Below are 22500 nucleotides of genomic sequence, written 5' to 3' on the forward strand. Positions count from 1 at the left end.
GGGTTTGGCCCAAATAAAAGAAAGACATTCAATATAGTGGGTGAAACTTTCCCATGTCAACATCCCTCTCCCGCCATCCTCTCATTCCATTGCGTGTAAGTCCGGGTTCTTCCATTGTTCTTAACCAGATTAGCGTTTCCGTTTTGATGTGCACGCCGCATCTCGAGGAACCCCTAACGAGCGGAGGGCTTAATGAAAGCCCATCAGATAAGGGAACGAGGGAGAGATTAGAGGGATTGAGGGGCGCAGCACAGGAATGAGGGCAGAGGCTTGCCGTATTTCCCTACGCCGGGTCTACGGGAAATGAGACGCAAGAAATATGCACCGAAAAGTGAAATACCAGTTAGTGAGTTGGCTATGAGTTAGTGAGTTGGCTATCAGTTAGTGAGTTGGTTCTTTTTTTCGTTTTTCATAAGTTAGCTATATTTATATGTTGAGTCAAAAGGGGGGTTGAGGAGTGGACACAGCTGGGAGAAAAAAGATGAGGAGAGAAAAGAGAGGGGAGGGAAGGGTATTGGAGGAGTTGAAACAGTGGTTTGCGAAGCAGAGCGTGTGTGTGTCTGTGTGTGTGTGTGTGTGCATCATTAGTCCTGATACTGTGCAAAAAACTTAGGTTAGGTTACCAAAGGGGAGTAATCCTTAAAATGCCCCTACATCAGAAGCTCATTCCAAACAATAGATTGGTTGTCTCTCTCTCTCTCATCAACCTCTACCACTCCCATCTTACTCTCTGTCTCTCTGTCTCTCTCTCTCCTTCCCTTTCTCCATTACTCTTTATCGCCCTTCCCTCTATCTCTCCCTCTCTCTTATCACAGCCCTAATGATGATGAAGCCTAGGATTCAGCAGGGCTGTCAGGAGAGTGGTACCTAAATTACACACACACGCACACACACACACAAACCCTAACCCAAACACGTTTACCAGCTCCAAAATAAAGCCTCCACGCAGCATACAAACACCCACACCCACACGTCGTCCTTAATAGTCTTGAGGAGCGTGACTGGCTCTAGCTATCAGCGGTGGCTTAATAGCTCAGTTATAGCAACCGTGATTGGTGCACAATTCCAGGGTGTGTGTGTGTGTTTGTGTGTGCAGAATGTGTGAACATAGCAGGTGAGTATGTAGCATGAGTGTAGCCTGTGTGTGCAGTATGTGTGTGTAGCTGGTGGTTGTTAGGTGCCCAGTGTGTGCTCTCATCCCTGGAGACCTAGTTGTTAGGTGGCTGAGCGGTTTAGGGAAATCGGGTTAGTAATCAGAAGGTTGCCGGTTCGTTTCCCGCCGTGCAAAATGAAGTTGTGTCTTTGGGCAAGGCACTTCACCCTACTTGCCTCGGGGGAATGTCCCCTGTACTTACTGTAAGTCGCTCTGGATAAGAGCGTCTGCTAAATCATTAAATGTAAATGAATGTGTGTGATAAGGTGTGTGTTTGGATGAGTAGGTGTGTGGAGGAAGATGACTGTGTGTGTGTGTGGATGAGGAGGTTTATGTGCATGTGTGTTGTGTGTGGATGAGTAGGTGTGTGTGAAAAGATGACATGGTGTGTGTGTGTGTGTGACCAGGTACCGTCTACAGAACCTCCTCCCATTTCTCTTGAGCAGTCAGGATGTGAGAAACCGGCTTAACTGTACACTCGATGACTGCACCACAGTGAAATATTTCAAGGTCAATCTGGTGCTGAACATCTCCCATCGTAAGTCTCTCGACCCAAAGGGTCTCTAAGTGAGACCCGGAGTGATAGGGAAAAGTATGCGTGTATACAGTAGCATACTGTCAGTCTTGAAAGAGAGAGCAGGAGATATACAGAGAGACAGAGAGAGGGGAGAGAGGGGAAGAGGGAGAGAGAGAGACTGCAAAAGGAATCAGTGAGATCCTAAAGTGGGATACAGAGGGGTAGACGGGAGAAACAGATGTGCTGCTATTGGCTCTACTCCCCTGTGACACGGCTAGCTTCTTCCATCTCCGAGATGCCTACACAGAGTGGGTGGAAAAAAAAACTCTGCAATTGATCTCAGTTGGCCCAAATTACTAATCAACTATTCGACACCCTAATAAGGACCCACACTGCTAACTGCTCTCGTGGTAAACCTAAGGTAAATCGGCGCAGTAATTAACGTCATCATCATTAATGTCATCATCACCATGAGGACTTGACACAAGTTCACTTCAGTGTTATGATTATTCATGCTCGCAACTGTGTATGAATTAATACCATTGTATCAATTATTTATAGTTATCATCTTTTACCAAGGGCAAGAGGCTGCGCTATTAAATTTTAATCTCCAAACAAAAGAAAGAGAGAAGAGGAGGAGGCGGAGGAAAGTGAGGAAGGCGGAGGGGAGGAGGAGGTTGTACTAGTTACCCCGACAGGCATTTTCCATTGTTAGTCTTTCTGAGAAGGTAGTGTGGCTGCTGTGCGTGTGCGAGTGTGTACGTATCCCCTGAAGCAGATGGATCAGTGAGCACGCCCAGAAAACAGCTAATAAAAGCGGATTTAGCCCAATATACCCACAAGCATACACTCACTCAAACACCCACACAATTCAAACGTACACAAACACAGACATTGTCTCACATTAGGCAGTCTGAAACCTCATTAATGTGCATTACTCTATTTGAAGAAGGATTTTGTTTAGAGAATATTAAATTATGAACTAATCTGGCTCTTTTCAAACAATTATTTGTCTTTATTTTGGCAATTAACAAACAGAAATTGATGGATCGGCATAGATGTATGTGAGCTGTACAGCATGTGTGTGTGCGTGTGTATGCAGTAGAGAGCAAAAGTTTATTATCCATTTCTGGAAATGTGGCCTCTGTGGTGAGTGACTGTACTGTATGTGCACTGTAGGTGTACAGTCCTGTATATGAGAGTATGTGTGTGACAGGGAAGGAGGGAGAGAAAGTGCATGTGTCTGAATGTGTTTCTGTGAAGGCGTGCATGTAAGACGAGTGTCTATGCTAGAGACAGAGAAAGAGCACGAGAGAGAGAGAGAGAGAGAGAGAGAGAGAGAGAGAGAGAGAGAGAGAGAGAGAGAGAGAGAGAGAGAGAGAGTGTGTGTGTATCTCCAGGTCATCTCTGAGTTAATTCAGAGTGTCCTCTCTGGCCTGTGGGACTCCTGCTCTGTCACCATGAAGAGTTTATGTTTACTTAAGTACAACCCTCTGACCATGACAGGGCCTCCGCACTGCGTGTGTGTGTGTGTGTGTGTACGTATGTGTGTGTGTGTGTACGTATGTGTGTGTGTGTGTACGTATGTGTGTGTGTGTGTGTACGTATGTGTGTGTGTGTGTACGTATGTGTGTGTGTGTGTACGTATGTGTGTGTGTGTGTGTACGTATGTGTGTGTGTCTACCTCTGTGTGTGTGCCTCCAGAAGACCTCACAGTTTTTTTCCAAGAAACAAGTGTCTATATAAGTTAATGTCTCTCTCTCTTTACATCGGACACGCTAAAAAAAATTATTGTGTGTTTGTGTGTGTGTGTGCGCGCAGCCTCTAACCCATAGCATCTGCAGAGGTGGAGTAACAGCTGAAGCACTTTATAACAATAAAGTTAAAGTCATAACAGAGGCCTTTTCAAATGTCACCCAGAGGATGATCCTCTACGCTACACAAAGCTGTCCCACCACCCAGGGAGCACACGGAGGGAGAGGCACAGAGATGGATGATAGAGACTGGGAGAGAGGAGGGAGGGAGGGAGAGAGGAGGGAGAGAGGAGGGAGGGAGGGAGAGAGGAGGGAGGGAGGGAGAGAGGAGGGAGGGTGGGAGAGAGGAGGGAGGGTGGGAGAGAGGAGGGAGGGTGGGAGAGAGGAGGGAGGGTGGGAGAGAGGAGGGAGGGAGGAGAGGAGGGAGGGTGGGAGAGAGGAGGGAGGGTGGGAGAGAGGAGGGAGGGTGGGAGAGAGGAGGGAGGGAGAGAGGAGGGAGGGTGGGAGAGAGGAGGGAGAGAGGAGGGAGAGAGGGAGAGAGGAGGGAGGGAGGGAGAGAGGGAGAGAGGAGGGAGGGAGGGAGGGAGGAGGGTGGGAGAGAGAAGGGAGGGAGGGAGGGTGGGAGAGAAGGGGAAGGAAGGGTGGGAGAGAGGAGGAAGGAAGGGTGGGAGAGAGGGGAGGGAGGGTGGGAGAGAGGAGGGAGAAAGGGTGGGAGAGAGGAGGGAGTGAGAGAGGGAGGGAGAGAGGGTGGGAGAGAGGAGGGAGGGAGGGAGAGAGGAGGGAGAGAGGGTGGGAGAGAGGAGGGAGGGAGGGTGGGAGAGAAGGGGAAGGAAGGGTGGGAGAGAGGAGGAAGGAAGGGTGGGAGAGAGAGGGGAGGGAGGGTGGAGAGAGAGAGAGAGAGAGAGAGAGAGAGAGAGAGAGAGAGAGAGAGAGAGAGAGAGAGAGAGAGAGAGGGGAGGGAGGATGGGTGGGTGGGAGTGAGGAGGGAGGGAGGGTGGGATAGAAGAGGAAGGATGGGTGGGAGAGAGGAGGGAGGGTGGGAGAGAGGAGGAAGGGATAATGGGAGAGAGGAGGGTGGGTGGGAGAGAGAGAGAGTAGGGAGGGCGTGAGGTGGGGGGGGAAAAGAGAGCCAGAGACAGAGTGAGAGCGAGAAAAGGATGGAGGAAGAGACAGACAGAACAAGAATAAGTAGTAACATTAGATACTAGACATCTCCTCAGGACACAATTCTCTTACACTGGGAAAAACTCAAGAAAGTCAGGGACCGAAAAGGAAAATAAAACTGGCGTGTACACAGTAGGCTAGGTTGCTAGCCCCCCTGCTAACTGTGGCTAAGGACACAACAGTCCTTACTGGATCTTTCTGCCCTTAGTGGCGTATTGGTGCTGGAGTGTCTTCCATAGCTTCAGAGAACAACAAAGTGTATATAATTCATAAGAAAGAGAAAACTTAGCCTAACACCAAACACTCAATACCACTCCACCAAACACCACTAGGCAAATCCCAACAACACTAATTAAATCATCCACCAATAAAAAGGACACACCAACAGAAAAGCCAATCACTCCAATCTAACTAGTTCCCCACGCAGTCTTTCCACAAACAAGAAATTGCACAAACGTAAAATCAATTAGGTTACAGTGCTATGCTTTAAATCAAAATTATACATTGACTTATTACCAAATTGCCACGTTGGATAAAAAAATCTCTGAAAAACGTTGACTTAGCAGGCTACTGACTCAGAGAACAACCTGGGGTGGTTGGCATCCCTGAGAATACTGTAATGTAAGTCACAGGAAATTCAGACCAACACTTCAGACAAATCTTGTCCCCCCGCCTAATCTCAAAAATAAAGAATTAGACAAAAACTGCCCACTGGTGAAATGCCAAAATGTAATTAATGTAACAATAAATAAATGTTAACTAAGTCTGTAGGCCTACATAAATATAAATGTCACAATATATAAATTAATAAATTCATAATCAACAATGAGTTCATTGTTTTTGCTGTTACTAAACATATAGCATGAATAGTTTGTAGTTCTTCTAGTTAAACAATATATGCTTTCTCTTACATTTCGCTATACTAATTCTAATCATATAGAGCTAACCGGAATGTCCAGCTCAGTTACACTACTAGGCCGGCTTTTCAACCCGTTGCTTAGTAGGCATGTAGGGCCTACTAATCTGTAGGTAGCTTGTTGAATGCCAGACTTTATAGCCAAGGTGATAGATATTAAGCTAACCCACACTTTTACCTCGTTGGCCTCCTCATACGACAGGAAACATATCCTTGACTCTTTCGCCGGTGGCAATGTGAGAAGCAGATGAATGTTCAGCGACAAAGTGGAGCCAGTTCGTATCTTGTGAAAGTTGCTCTGTAGAGCAGGCTACAAAACGTTTGCAGTAGTTTCTGAGTATTCTTGCAGTTTTCAACAAACGCTAGTTGCAGTGTCCTGGCCTTGGGCAGAATGTTAGGTGGAGAAACTGTCTATATATTTATTTTATTTATCCTTTTTTATTTATTTGTTGCACAGTCAACACTGCACGTCCTTCGGGCCGAGCCATACACCTGCCCTTGCATGTGCACAGACCTCAGGAAGGGCAGGGGCCAAACCAAAAAGAGGGCAGGGTGCCCAAGCTTAAATTTAGGTAAAACCATTTTAAAGGATTCTGGGTATTCAGTTTTCTGTAAAAAAAAAAGTATACTCTTAAAAATGTATCCAAACAGGAGGGCACTTTGTCAATGGCAGGGCAGAGGGGGCGATTGACACTGAATTGAATAGAAATTACAGAACAAAAGAGAGCGCTGCGGGAGAGAAGAAGGAGCTAAGGCAAAATGGAAACATGATAAAGATTTCTCACAACAAACACTATGGCTTGTTATAAAGTTGTATTTTATTTACAAAGCAGTAGGCCTATCTTCTATAACAGTATTGAAGAATATTTTAGTAGGATTAGCGATCAGATCTTGCATACTAGAGTTCACTACCGAAGCTAGCCAAGTATCAATTACAACTAGGCTCATGCTCAGCTCGCATTCTGATTGGACACCTTCAAAACAGCCTGATACATGCACACAGGCACATACACATACAGCCAAGATGGACTCTCAGTCTTACTTTGCGTCTTTTAGTGTGTTAGAATTAATTTAACTCAGGGAATAGGGAACATAAACCAGCTATCTACCCAGCAAAAATGGCACTAGGTGATGGCGGCCATGGCTTATCCTTGCACTTCCAAACAGTCTACACACACACATCCATCACACGTTTGTGCTCCTTAGTCATGCACAAGCCCAGTCATTCTGCTTGTGCACACTTTCATCAACCCCCCCCCCCCCCCCCCCCCCCCCCGCCAATACTGTCAATAAGAGCAGATTAGTTTAGAGGCACTACTGGTGAATACTCTATGATTATCAGGATGCAATCAGCAAGGGACACATGATTGCTCTGCTTTCAACACTCTCAGACCTCTGGCAGTGTGTGGTTTACAATCTCCGTCAGTGGCACTCCAGCTCAGACAGTAGCATGGGTATAAGTGTCAATCTAAGCTACATGGCTCTCTGTGACCAGGAAGGAATCAAACTTATATTTGATTATCAGCTGCCCTTTGCAGCACAGGGTATCAAACGTCCTTCCACTCTTTCTCCCTCTCCTCTATTTTTCTTTCTCCACTGGTTGAAACCTCTCTTCCTCTTTTTCTGTTGCCCGGGGTCTCTCTTACTGTGTTTAACTCTCCCTCTCTCCTTTCCTCTCTCTCCTTTTCACTCTCTCTTCCTCTCCACTTCCTCTATCTCTTCCTTTCTCTCTCTCCTCTGTGTCTCTACCACTCTCTCCCGGCATCCATCTCTCCCCTTCACATCTCTACCTCTTTCTCTCCTCCCACCTACCCTGGCCTTTTCTATGTCTCTATCCCATCCTCACTCTCCTCCTTCTGGGGTTAGAGTGATGAATTCTGTTCCCAGAGTGTCATGGCTGTCATGGGGATCTCTGAAATACAGCAGGAAGCTGTAATAAACCAAAACCTCCAATGAGGAACTGAGGAAGAGATGGATTGAAAGAGAAGGGGTTGGTGGAAAAATGGGATGAGAAGGGCGGGGGGAGGGGAGGTGGTGGCCCTTACCCCAATCGGGGTGTCATCCAACCTCCATAACTCTCTCACCATCATCACCCTCTTTCTCTCTCCTCAACTGTTGATTTCTCTATCGCAGAAAGAGAGAACAACTCTAACACAGACAGACCCAGAAGGTGAAAGTTCTTTACCGCCCCTTGTCTAAACACACACAACATCAATACAGTACACACACATGATATTCTGTAAGTTATTTAGAGTCACATCATGTCTACAGTATGTGTGGGGTGGGTGGACAGTGCCAATCTAATGGTCTGACCAGGGCTGAGGGCAATGTCAGACTGATTTATGTGAGGAGTCGGTGTGTGGGTGTGTGTGTAATAAGGGTAGATGGGGGGCAGAGGATGTTTTTGGAATAGATGGTTTGTGTGTATTTATGAATGCCCAGTGTGTGTGTGTAGGGGGGGCCTTGAAACTGTGTGTGTGTGTGTGTGTGTGAGAGAGAGCGAGAAAGAGTCATTCATCACCCCACAGTGCTGTAGACTGTAGTTATTATTGTGGAGGGGAAGGGTTGTGCTGATAGTGTTCATTGATCTAGCAGTCTTCTTCCTGGGTCAGGGGGCAAAAATGAGCCTTTTCCACTTTCCTTGGGCATAAGTCCAGCTTCTAGACCATTTATCTTCAGTGTGTGTGTGTGTGAGTGTGTGTGTGTGTGTGTGTGTGTGTGTGTGTGTGTGTGTGTGTGTGTGTGTGTGTGTGTGTGCGTGCGTGCTTGCATGTACTAGTGTTTTTTCACCCAGATTTCAAATGGCCCTAAATAATTCACCATTGCTGCACTCTGCTCTTGATATATTGAGATTAAATATTGAAATGTTGAAATTGCAACAGAGAGGCGCAGACTTGTGACGCAAACAGATGCAGGAGAAAGGGGGATGAAGGGTTGGGTGTCAGATGCCCCTCTGAACAGCTGTTTTGTCAATGGACACTCTATCTGAAGCTAGGAGATTTCTTTCCATAAATAAAAACATTATAAATGCAAAAGGCTCCAAGGTTTCCATAGCAATGGCAAGAAAAACGTTTCCACTTTGTCAGTGTCTGTGTTCTTAGTAGACAGGTATTGTTGGAACCTGGAATCACACTTAGAACCCAGAGAATATTTGTGGTTTTCCACAAAGACAACCGGACATGAGAATGTTGTTTTGGTTCCATATTCTTTCAAGCACACAATCTCCACACACCAGCTAAATCTCAAATATTCATTAATATTTGAGCATTTTTAGGTTTTGAAGACACAAAACTAGATTTGTTTGATTATTAGCTGTATGAAAAGCATCAAATTAGATATTGATGGGCCTTCCTACATTCAAGACACAGCAAAGCACCGAGGGTAATTCAAGAATGGATTGTCAGACTGCCAGAAGTGGTCCTTTAAATCTTCTTCCCTTCCCACCTCTCTTCATCAATCTCTTTGTTCGTCCCTCTTACAATCAATCTTTCTCTTTATCCTTTCTTCCCTCCCTTCTCGATCCATCTCATTTGTTTTCTTTCATGTTGGCATCGCCAGCCGGCCACCCCTGGCAGAGGAAACTGGCACAAATAGCCAACAGCTTCCCTTCCTGCTTCTCACTTTGTCTTTGACACATATTCATCCGCAGGCAACAACCCCGCCACACACACAAACACACTGAAATGGCACGTACGCAGTCCGCGCACATTTCACTCTTTTTCTCCCTCTCTCCTTTCTTTTTTTAACTCATCTCTTTTCAAATTGAGTCTTTCTTTCGCTAGGTCTCAAACCCTCCCATATTACCTTTCTCTCTCTATCTTTCTGGCTCCTGCAGCTCTTGTCTGTTAGCGATTCACTCCTGTCTCTATACTTCATGCTCTCCATCCGCCCCTTGTCTCCCCTCTTTCTCTCCCACCATTCACCTCTTCCTCTAGTCTTTTCCTCTGATATCCTATCACTTGGGAGACTCCATTTCTATCCCTCCATCCCTGTATGTCTCAGGTCATCAACACCTGATTTACTCTCTCACGCTCCCTGATCAATATCCCTCTGATATCAACAACAGCAGCAGCCATGACAACAACAACAAATGACAACAAAACAAAAGGCTTTCTGGAGTCAAGCATTTGTCAGGCTACAGCGAGCAGCCTTGTTTTCCCCTCATCCTAGCGTGAGGACTAATTGGGATTGGAAATTGATTTTTGGGGGAGAGAGAGAAAGAGAGCACTTACCAAGGAGTCTGGGAAGGGTAAAGAAGGATCTAGGATTTGGTTACACACAGAAACATGCACAGAAACACACACACAGACATTAATCACAGACACACGCATAGACAAACATTCTACAGCACAGAAGCAGCAAGTAACACTACTAGTTCTACTGCTATTTACAAAACAACATACTGTAAGGAAGAATGCAGTGAATAAGAGTATGTAACCAATAGCCTGACTACTCTTTACTGTCTGAATATACTGATTACAGCGATTATCAGAAAATCCTTCTTCTTCTCGAGTGACCCTTGTCACAGTATCAACTGATTACACTTACAGTAGGGGTCTGTGTTCTTAGTAGCGTCTTAGTCACCTTTACACAGTGCATGTAAATGTTTAATGGAATTACATGCAGTATTTGCTTGTGTGAGTGGGTACGTGGGTACCATTTGTTTTCAAAGCTGCATAGTGTAGAGAAAGTGACTGTCAGCAGTCCTTTATCTACCACACACGTCTATCAGACGTACACAAAGATACACAAATATGTGGCGGTCTCACAAACATGCAAGAAATGGTATATGGCACCAAGTACAGAATCCTCCAGAATGCTTTTTTTGGTTCTCTAATCCCCCTAAGCCCCCAACAGTGCAATGACACAATGTGTGACCTTTAGCTCTATCAAGAGGCAAGTGAGGGGGCTTCGGGTGTGGGCGGGGGGTGAGAGGGAAGGAGGGGTGTTCGTTTTCACTGTGATGTGCCCATCCACGCTATCTTAGCATTCCCAGACCTCTACAGCCCCCCCCCCCCCCCTCCCCCTATTGCGGAACTGTGCCAACGTAGCGCCTCTCTGGCACTCCTCGGTCAGAGATAGCACCATGCCGGCCTGGTCCTATCACACTGACCCCTGCCAAAGCTGCTTAGTGTGTGTGTGTGTGTGTGTGTGTGTGTGTGTGTGAGAGAGAGAGAGAGAGAGAGAGAGAGAGAGAGAGAGAGAGAGAGAGAGAGAGAGAGAGAGAGAGAGAGAGAGAGATAGAGAGAGATAATATGGGATGTACACCTACCTGGGTTACTTCTGAGTAATGTGTGACAAATAGCACTTTAGGGATAAGCCATGACCTCTATCAAGCAGCTGGTGGGCTATATTGGGCGGAGGACATTAAACTTGGACAGTGAAAGTGTGTGTGTGTGTGTTTGTGTTTACTCCATTCCAGTGATCAGCCACAGAGACCTGCCTCCCATTTCTATCTAGCTGGGTTGAATGGTTCTGTGATCTACACTGTGTCCAGCCCTGTGTCTATTTAGTTGGGGTGAATGGTTCTGTGATCTACACTGTGTATAGCCCTGTGTCTATGTAGTTGGGGTGAAAGGTTCTGTGATCTACACTATAGCAAGAGTCCATCTCTGAGATGACACTCTGGGCTCATCTATCACTGCCTGCTGACTCGCCAAACCCTTGGAGCTTTCTGTCCCTATTACATTTCAAGAACTTTCCTTTGTACTGTGAAGAAAGGACAAGGTCTACTCTGCCTATGTACACACACACGCACACACACACACCTTACATAACACTACCTGTGCATGCTCAAAAGCACATACAGGATGTAGGTAATGATGGTTTACAATGAGCCTCGAAAGACACTAGCTTTCCCCTGGAGAGTGAGCAGCTACTGTATAGAAAAATCCATATGTAAAACATGAACAATTCCTCTCTGACACATCTATCATCCACTATAAACCCATCCATTTTACTCACACACATACGGACACGTTTACACAACAATGCACACGTATAACCAAATAAACCATATGAGGCGTGTGCACAACTAGCTCTTATCTCCCTCTCCACCTTTAGACTTGGACACTGATTTGGACACTCACGCTCGCACATCCACACACGCGCTTGCACACGCACTCCCTCGCTCGCACACACATAGCTTTGCAATTCCGAGCAGGGCAGCCCGTGGAGGGATAGAGAACATGGAGGAGGGGAGATAGGGAGATGCAGTCTGAAGAGGTTGAGACAGGTGGTGTTCAAACATGTACCTTTTATCACAACCCATTTTAGAGCACAAGGTTGCTTTTTCTCCCCGGCAACCAAACAAATCAACTACCCCCCCCACACACCCCCCCCCCCCCCCCCCGCCCCCGCCCATGCCCGTACTGAGTTTATGATGAGATGCCAGATAAATGAATAAATGAATGCTCCAGGGTTCTTCACCCCTAGCCCTCCTACCCCCCCTTCCCCCACTTCCTTCACATCCCATAATAAACAGTGTTGGCAGGGGGCCACGCTGATAATTACTGCTGCATTTGATGAGATGCCACTCTATTGGTGCGGTATGTGACAGAACAATAAATATTACACAGAAATGATTTATTAGGCATCATTAATCATCATCGTCGATATACGTTGCTGAAAGGGTGGCTGTTTTCAGTGAGCGTGTTCAACAAGCCATCCGTTGGCCATCAGATTAGAGTGAATTGTGGTTGCGTGGTTGTGGTTACAAGACAAGTCACGTTGAGCTCCTGACTGCTCATGGTCAAGGACAAAGTCTGGACTCTAAATCACACACAACGGACACATGAATTTATCCCAATGCTAGGTCCTTGTTGAATAATGGAGTTTAGAGCACGATTAAGATCCACATTAGCGAGAACATATGTCCTTCAGGCTGTTTAAGTTGTCATACTACAACTCCCATGAGGCCGTTGGGCAAGGCAATCACTGTCAATCCCATTAGGAAGGGTAGGGAGATCAAAGAGGTGACCTTTTCATGAAGGACACTTTACCTTTGTATCCATCATGTGCCCCAAAACAACTACTGTGACCTAGAGTCCAACTCTTCCCCTTGCAATGAAGTAATCATTGATTTTACTTGGAAACCAGTTAATAAGACTCTGGCTTTGACCTATCTAAATGAGCTTGATAAGTGACCTGCTTTCTCAACGCTCTCTGACCGTTTCAACAGACAGGAACAATGCAGCTGTGGTCTTCTGAACAACTCGGGCTGCACAATGTCCTGTGTCGCCCCTCACCCCAGCAGCCTCCGAGTGTGAAAAAATGCTCTTTAAACAGTTTCTGTGGGCCATTCGATCAGGTCGGAGAGGAATGGAGTTATATTCAATGCTCCAGCGGGCCCTGTACGCCCGCACGCCTCCGCTGAAATGATGTTGAACTCCTGCGGTGCACTTTTAACCTCGCCCGCGTTTGATAGAGTGAAGCCCGTGAACGTGTTGACACGGCCGCGCTCGTGCAGAGAAACCCCAATCACAGGGAACAGGGAAGTGTTCTGTTAGTGGGATGACAACACAGGCCGCTGCCCGACTCCACATGGTGTGCAGGGGCGCGTGCACAGGCATGCTCGCGTGCACAGGCATGCTCGCGTGCACAGGCATGCTCGCGTGCACAGGCATGCTCGCGTGCACAGGCATGCTCGCGTGCACAGGCACACGTCTTCACAACACCAAGGATTATCACACCTGACGCAGAAATTCAATCCAGGCATGATTGTGTACACACACGCACAGACCCGGACTCGGAATGTTTTCTTATGGAAAAATTATCATTTAACACAGCAGTATGTAGACAAACACAGATTCTGCAGTGAGTCCACCAAACATGCTGGAATCACTGTTGTTTGACTCAATGGGCTGAATCAGAGCAAGAAAGTTCAAAGTAAAGTGAAATTAAATTGATATTCAATAACATTGCAAATAGTATAAATCAATTACAAGGCAACCATAATGCAAAAGGAAGGTTTTAAATCGTACCTACTAAGATGTAAGACAGAAAGAGTAAGAGGAATGGAAGTAAATGGAATAGTAGGAGACAGTTAACTCCTGCTGAAAACCCTGACTTGACCAAGCATGAGGAGAGATTTTGGACCCCCCCGTAACTTTGACATGGCTGATCACCGCTCCTGGCTGCTCTTGGAGGAAGGATAACAGGAGGGGGAAATGCAGAGAAAGAATGCCATTGGTAGACACTCAAGCATGTGTATGTATGTGTGTGTGCGCGCGTGTGTGTGTGTTGGTGTCGCTGCTCCCGGCACACGTGTGTCACACAGCATGACCAATATAGGCTCTTTATTCTTCCTCACAGACCTCCCGGTTTAAGGAATAATAGCAGCTGAAGCTAGCTACGCCAGCTAGGCCTGGGAGCACCAGGTCAAAGGAACATGTCATCTCGCAGACCCTGTCATCTGAGCACCACCATGGGCGCCATTTCTAATCTGCATTCAGACCTGGCATCATGTGACCCCTGTGGAAGAATAATGAACAGATAATGATGTAGTAAGAATTCAGACTCCGGTGGTTCCAACCCCATGATATTTCCATATATGACGTAGTTTTTGACATGACTAATATGGGTTGAGGTGGTAGCAAGGTGGTTACAGTACAAATGGCCACATCCTTTTTGTCCTCTCACATGACATCTCAGAGCTCATCAGCATATGCCAGAAGGATAGGTGGAACACTGTCACATAGAGCCAATCAAAACTGACAGTGACGATGCTAATTGGCTGCCAGTAGGCTGTGAAATATTGACAGTTGAGAGTGCTGGGTGTAGCATTAGCAAGCACAGACACGTTCACAAAGGGAGAAAAAATTGAAAGGAGAAATGTAGATACAAAAACTTGCATTCATGAAACACACACTCTCTCTATCCCACACTCATACACAAACACACACATACACACACTTCGAAAACAGCGACAGGCCATTTTAATTACCATGGTGAGTGATTACCATGGTGAGTGACGACAAGCTCCATCAATCCCTCATGAGCGCCTCTCATGGCACCAACACACACACAAACTGGAGGGCAAAACGCAATCGACCACCTCATAAGCCTCCCAAAGGTATCAACATATCTTCACTTGCAGGTAAATCATCTCAACTTGAGCTCAACTGGGATCATTCCCAATGCTAATACCTATTTCTGGCAATGGTAACCAAAATATGTTTGTAATTTCCCTCAAATATTTAATCATTTGTAAACCAAAGAGTCATAACCTATAGTCTGTTTATGAAATATTCAAAGAAGTGTGTTTTTCTAGCACGACTCGGCACTCCACTGTATGTTGGTTCATTTTTAGTCACCAGTTGCACAATTTTTGTGCAACATGTTAGTGATAAACATCATGGATATTAATTCATTAGCAGAGGCCGCTAATTTGTTGATTAGTGAGAAGTATTTAGCAATGATCCCTGAACAGATCCATGAACATATGATCTCTCAATTAGCCTGACGAAATTTCAAAACGTCTCCAAAGGCAAGCTTAGCGTCACAATCTAGCTCAAAATGGCCGACAGGGACCAGGTTGCAAAAAAAAGTGCTAGCTGGCAGCCATAACCCGGTTCACAGTTTGAACGTGCATATTCCACAGCTCATCCTGGCAATTAACAAACAGCGGGTGGTCGTTTTATTTTAGGATGTGGTGTATCATGGAAAGGGTAAAAAATCCCAAAGTAGCAAATGGAAAGGAAAGGTTGGGGGGGGGGGGGGATGGTTGGGGCAGTAGAGTTAGGAGAAGAGAGCCTTCTAAGCTAAAAAGCTAGCGCCAAAAGCAGACCTCAAGGCTTTTAGACGTGAAACCATCCGACTACTTAGCTGAAAGTGCAGCCTGTAGAGAGAAAAAGATGGAAGCAGAGGGGGACATAATACAGAATATTACTTTGAGTGGCCCTCACGGTTCTGTGGGCAAGTTAGTATGGAGGGGGCCAGAACCACTGGCAAGCAACGGGTCAGGGTCTGGGAGGTGAGTGTGTGTGTATGTGTGTGTATGTGTGTGTGTGTGTGTGTGTGTGTGTGTGTGTGTGTGTGTGCTCGTGTGTCCATGCAACCCCCCCAGTAGGTTGGCTGACCTTGAGAACATAAGCATATGCATGCTAGCATGGTCAGACCTGCTCTTCTGTGGCTTATATTCATGTATTCATTTATAGCACACACACAAACTCTCTCTCTCTCACACACACACACACACACACTGTACCCTGAGCGCCCATACATAAACAGAGCAAGCATGGACACCAGAAATCCAGGCTGTCGTCTCTCACACTGCTGTGCTGCTCAAGGATTCCACCAGAGGATCAGTCTTCAAGTGGATATCTGTTTGACTTGGCAAGGCGCCAGACAACTGCATAATGTTTTGCGAAGAGGGAGAAACATGACAGGAAAGAGAGGTGAAAAACAACAAGCCTCCATTGTTCACTCATCTGTTTTCATCGGGTATGTTTAGCACACTGGTTTCCCAGGACATGTCACACATGAGAGAAGCTTCATCCACCTGATAGCCACCATCTCTTTCAAATTCATTCTCTCTCTCTCAATAACCTTCGTGTGTGTGTGTGTGTGTGTGTGTGTGTGTGTGTGTGTGCTTGGCCATTAAAAGGGGCCTAAGCTGGTGGATTCTCTTTGGTTGGGTGAAGAATACTAAGACTCACACAGTGGCTCAAGCCCTTTCCTCTGACTCCTTCAAACGCACACACACAATTCACACATACACACCCACATTATGGTACTGTTTGCGTGTGAGTGGGGGCACACACACGCAAACAGTACCATAATTCAACAAGTAATTACATTATCTGTCTATGGGAGAACGCGCCTCCTTGGCAGCCCCAATAATTAATTCATGCCCTTCCTTACTTGTTTTTAATATTCATAGAAATGATCCATGGCCTCTCCTTTCTTAATCTTGTTAATGTTGTTTTTTTCTCCTCCTGTTTTCCAACTCTCCTTCAGTGTGAAGTCAGTATTCAAATTAAAAAGGCTGACTGCTCTGGACTTATATCATGAGAGGCTGAAACGAGCTAGCAGGAGTAGCTCTCGGCTTTCCAGTATCTTCCCTTGCACATGGTTAAGAGACTTATTCTCCAAGGGCCAATATTCATATCGTTGAATAAACCCCCATAATAAAATGATAAACACATACATAAATAAACTAGCTGGGTAGTAGCGCTCACATTAGATTCAGACCTCGGGGAGTCTCTTACAGCTCACTGGCGACCTCACTTCTCATTTATGCTCTGGTGAAGGGCATGTTATGACTATGGTGAGTGTATTGACTGAAGAAACTAAAGGTGTGCATGAACTTTACATGTATCTAGATGGGTTGTATGATACTGTACATGTATCGTAGTAGGGAGTACGTGTGTGTGTGTGTGTGTGTGTGTGTGCGTAGAACCACAGACCCAAACATGGACATCAGTAAACATACACATGGACAGGCAAACCAAACACACAGATGCACACAAACACACACACACACACACACACTGACAAACATTGAAATTGAAACATCCAGAAGCAACAAATCCAGTTAAGAACCTTTTCATTTAAATTGCCATAGATGGAGAGCTTGTAAAACCACTAGCCGTGCCCCCATTCATCACAACTGTCACAACATTCACCATTTGTCACAATTACAACTCAAAGTTTTATGATAATTTGATTTTTATGAAAACCCATAAAGAATGTGAGTGAATTCCACAGTAAAGTGTCACACGTCCTTAACTTGGAGATAACTTTCCTCTCAGCCCACAGTACCTGTCCACTACATCCATTCCTACCTTTTCTGTTTGTGGCTAAATCTGCTCGTCCAATTTCTTCATTCTTATCATTTCTTTCTACCTCTGTCTGCCCCACTCTCCCTAAAAACTCACTTGAAAGGGTACGCAGAACAAAGGAGATAGTGCACCTTATTTCTTTTCATTTCCCCCTTGTGTTTGGTTGAACTCCATCTGTTTCTCAATTTAATTTGAACAGGAAATGATGGAAAATGAGATACAGGCCTCTTCACTCCACCTCCATCTCTCTCTCTCTCTCTCTCTCTCTCTCTCTCTCTCTCTCTCTCCTCTCTCTCTCTCTCTCTCTCTCTCTCTCTCTCTCTCTCTCTCTCTCTCTCTCTTTCTCCCTCCCTTCTTCCCTCCCTCCCCTCCTTCCCTCCCTCCCTCCTTTCCTCCCTCCCTCCTTTCCTCGCTCCCTCCCTCCCCATGAAGCAGCAGTATGGATACAGTAACCAGGTCAGCAAGCAGCCCCTGGAGTGTCTCTCTCCATTCCGGGTGAAACTAGATGAATCCCCATATCTCCACACACACACAAACACACACATATGCATCTCATCGAAAGATACAACATCACCAAGCTATAGCTCTCGCCTAGCCTATCTTCCAACTAACACCTGGCAATGCAGTGTGTGCCCTATTTCCCTCTGCCCCCCCCCCCCCCCCCCCCCCACGCTTCGTTCTTATCAAAAAGAGGCGAGCACTGAGACAAAACAGACAACTCTGGCACACGCTGAGTGCAGGGATCACGTTCAGCCTGGTAAAGAAAAAATATGGTGTCAGAGGGGGAGAGAGAGAAGGAGAAGGAAAGAGAGAAAGGGAAAGATGAGTGTCAGAAAGGAGAGGGAGAAAGAGGGGGCCAGAAAGACAGGCAGACAGGGGAGTTCTCCAGCTGGGCTAGGCTGCACCTCGACAGGAAGAGAGCAAACGAAGAGCAAAGAAAGAAAGTTAAAAAAGTGACTGCTTCTTTTCCTCCACTTCTTATCATCTGCCTCTCTGCCATCGCGAAGCAAACCCATGAAGGAACACAATGAATGAGGAGCTGATTCAACTATCCACAAAAAAAAAAGGATTAGGGCTTTTCCATTTCTTTGACCAAAACCCACGCGGAGGGAAAGGAGACACACACAGATAACGAGTGTGTCTGAGAGCTTTTGTCTGAAAGTTTTGACAATTCATAGATAGAGGTTTTTTCAGAGGATGCTTGTTTGATGGGGAGTCAAACCCACTGACTGAAGCATCAGATTTGGGAACATCAAAACAACTCCAAAAGTATTTCCAGATGTCCAATACGACACATTTATACGACACATTTCTGAAATCTTCAAAGCATTTGTTTCAAATGTAATGATAAAGAGACATAAGGCTTGGGATGTAAGTTTGCAAAATCCATAATACAATTTTCCGAGGGAAACAATAAAACTCTTTGAGAACCCAAGCAATTTCAACAAGACTACAATACCCATACAAGACAGACAATAACTAGACGATCAGAAGCACATGAAAGGGAACAACGTGTGGTTGATAATGAGGTCTTTAAGACGGAGAGACGAGAGACAGGAACACGGCTCACCAGCTGCAGGATGTGACACGTCTTCGTCAAAGGGAAGCATCAAACGTCCCGCGCGTGAAAAGGAATACTGGGTTCAACTCTGCTGGGAACGGAACTATTAATACTGTTTGTGTTCGATGTGGGTAAAGTGGGCTGGATTCTGACACGTTTGTTTCAGAGACAAGTAGAAAAATAAACGTTGTGTGTACTAATTAACAGCAAAAAATGTTAATAGGTATCCTGGAAATGCATCCAGGTTGTATCATTTAGCTAAACACATTAACGGCAGAATATTGCATAAAACACGATTGAAAAATGCTAAGTTGAAAATATCAAAAGGTTATTATCACTTTTTTTTGTGGTTCATAAAGATACTTGCTACAGTAGAACATATCACATTAGCTCTTGTCAGGAATCTGAGTGGAGAGAGAGTGGAGACAAGAAATAAGACTGATCAAAGACCCAGAAATATCCGCTCTCTGAGGCACCGTGGTCTTTCTAGAGGAGCTTCAGGGATAACAAAGACTAACAGAAGACACTACAATCAAGAGGTGTTATACAAAATAGACCAACTCTCAATCACAGACAAGATATGTTCAGGCTCAGCCTAATAGACGGTGCTCTCCAGCCTCAGGGCCCACTCACCAGGCCCCAGAGGGCAGGCTCTTACAGGCTGTGCACCATGCATGATCCCTCTGTCCTCCACACTTTTCCCTATGTGATTAACGAGAATTACGACAGAAACATACAAGGCGCAAAACTAAGAAAATGAATCATATGATTTCATTCTTGGAGAGGACGACTTGTTCTTCAGATTGTGACTCACATAGACAAATAGTAAAGCCTTCAATTACTCCCACACTACTAAAAGCTAAATTCCCATGTGTAACTGAGCCTTGGATCAAAGCATGGCTTGTGTAATTCAACAAACAGTGCACTTCAACAAAAGCCTTTCAGGTATACCATTAAGCTGGGTTAGGCTTTGGCATAAAGAAAGAAAGAAAAACACACATAATTGCTGCTCTCATTTCAGCAAAATGGACAGTGAGAGGATGTACAACACCACACAACTAGAACATGATATGGTCTGCTGTAGGACAGCCTTTCATCAAGCCACTTGAAGCCACAGACGTGTAAGACAGGTGGTAGGCAGTTTATAATTGAAAAAGACTTCACCTCCGTGACCCGACAACTCCAATGAATTGAACTTCACAGGGAGTTTTCCAAATGGACACCAGATTTCAGAGGAGCCAGGAGCAGACCCACACGCGACAGGACTCTGGATCAAACAGTGCCCGTGATGAGACCAAGTCTCAACTCTTAAAAGTGCCTGTCGATTGCAATCTTAATTAAAAGCCTCCTCGCTCGTTCTCTCTCTGGCTCGGTCTCCTTGCGTTTTTTGTCTTTCATTCTCTCGTTCCCTCGCTTCCTCTTTAGGAGTGACTGCGGTATCTGAGGACATGCAGGATGATTGATGGGTTAGATACCGGGAATGAATTGCTGATAAAAGCTCTGGGCTAGAGAGGTTGGAGTGATGTACGTGTGTGTGTGTGTGTGTGTGTGTGTTTGTGTGTGAGTGTGTTTGTGTGAAAAACAGTGGAGTGACAGCTTCTTGTCCCGGTGACTCAGACAGTGCAAGATGATGACAGAAGCCAGGCATTATCTGACACTGTTCTGATTTTATAAACACAATCACACACACACACACGCTATCTCATTTTTAAGTCTTAAGGACAAACTTGAGGATTGACATGACGGAAGGCTCACTGTCAGAATACTGAGAGATACATGTCACACACAGACACACACACACACACACACATGCAATTGTTGCATCCTGCTCATGTGCCAACCTGCCACCGCCAGTACAGGATTGGATGGTGATGGGATTGGATCCCTCAACAAAGGCCCTCATGATTGGTGCCGCCTGAACGACCACCAGGAGTGGGCAACCAAAATCCTCAAAGCTTACTCATAAAGTCAGCGCCATAGCGCAATATGGGGGAGCGACGGCAAACAAGACTTATTAGATCATGGCTTTGGTGGCAGCCGTAAAAGCAGATAAAATATTGAAGATGAGAGAGTCATATATTGGACAAATGGCAGCGGCCCTCATCTGTACGCCAGGAATCACGTCTAAATATGACTTGGAATCGCTCCGCTTTTAAAGGGAGAATTAAGTGGGTGCCATATTTAAACACACTTCAAATACTGCCCTCCCAGCTTCAATCTCCATTCTATTTGGACTGGGGAAATTCATTGGGGAGGAATTGACTGAGCTTTGGCTGGAGCCGGCAGTCACAGAGGATTGACGCAGAGCAAAGAGAAAGACGAGGATGAGAGAGGCAAACAGACAGAGAGAGAGAGAGAGGGTAGGGGGGTGTAAAAGTAGACAAAAAACAAGAAATTGAATACAGAGAGGGTGAGAGAGAGATAAAGATCGAGAGAATGAGAGAGGGAGATAGAGAAAGGACAAGGACGTGATCTTCTCCAGGGACATGCGATAGCTAGAGAAAGATATTCTGGATTGATCTCAGTTCCTGATGACTGATGAACTCCACAAAATAAAAAAAATGATCCCCTCTATAGAGCAGTCTAAAACCTTCCACAGTATATCAAGGGAACCACACAAACACCGGATCAAAATATACATTTCACTCCCTCTCCACCTCTCTCTCTCCTCTTTTCTGTCTCCTCCTCCTCTCCCTCTCCTCCTCCTCTCTCTTCCTCCTCACCCTCCTCCTCTCTCCTCCTCTCTCTCCTCCTCCTCCTCTCTCTTCCTCCTCACCCTCTCCTCCTCTGCCTCAGTGGCCCTTGGTAACAGCATACTGACAACAAACAAAACAACCAAACAGGCGGCGTCATTACACAGCACACACTTAACTAATTTCAGCAAGAGACCTGGTGGCTCTCAGAAATTTCCAATTGAGTGTGAAATGGGCGCACCAGAGACTCAACACTAAGAGAATGGAGAGAAGAGGAGAGAAGAAGTGAGAGATAATGAGGCGTTTATCCGGGGCGTCTTCCTCCCTCTCTCTCCCTTGGACTGCATAAGGGTAAACAGAGCAGAATGGAGCACAGGGGGGGGAAAACAGCAGCTATAATGACCGTGATGGCAGACAATGATAGCAATCACAGTAACTACAATAATCACAGTCCATTTGCCTAGGCCTTTTTAGGCAAGTCCATCAGAGCCATATGTGTTGGTGTGTGTGGGTGTGTCTGTCCAGCAGAACGTATATTCATGCATGATTGGGTGTGTGCATGTGTGTGTGTGTGATGTGCCCACAGGAGCCGTCGTCATCAGAGAGAGGTGTTTGATCGGCCCCTCAGGTCCGAGGGAACACTCTAGAAACCATCCGTTTCCTGTCAGACTCTTCACCACCAATGGGGAAGAGAAACCTTCGACAAACCAATCAGGGGCTTGTTGTCTAACGTGTTATTTTCCTCTCCTCTCAAACATTGGAAGATTTTAAGAGTGATGAAATGATGACCCGTAAGGTGCTGTGTAGAATAGTTCCCACTAGCACCCAATGTCTGTTGTCACTATGGATTGTACAACGCACGTAGCATGAAAACTCAAGGGTAACAAACACAATTTCCACAACCATTAAAGTTCTTTCTGAAGGGATTCGAAGGGAGCACCACTTCTCCCATACACTGA

At 45.8% G+C, this 22500-nt stretch overlaps 1 protein-coding gene across 1 annotated transcript in view; it reads right to left on the reverse strand.

The window, feature by feature from the left end:
• Positions 1–22500, reverse strand: part of LOC136951961 (calsyntenin-2-like) — a 137532-nt gene that overhangs the window by 92820 nt on the left and 22212 nt on the right. The gene's annotated exons all lie outside the window — the stretch shown is intronic.

The sequence above is a fragment of the Osmerus mordax genome, chromosome 11 (assembly GCF_038355195.1).
Source record: "Osmerus mordax isolate fOsmMor3 chromosome 11, fOsmMor3.pri, whole genome shotgun sequence".
Classification (NCBI taxonomy): domain Eukaryota; kingdom Metazoa; phylum Chordata; class Actinopteri; order Osmeriformes; family Osmeridae; genus Osmerus; species Osmerus mordax.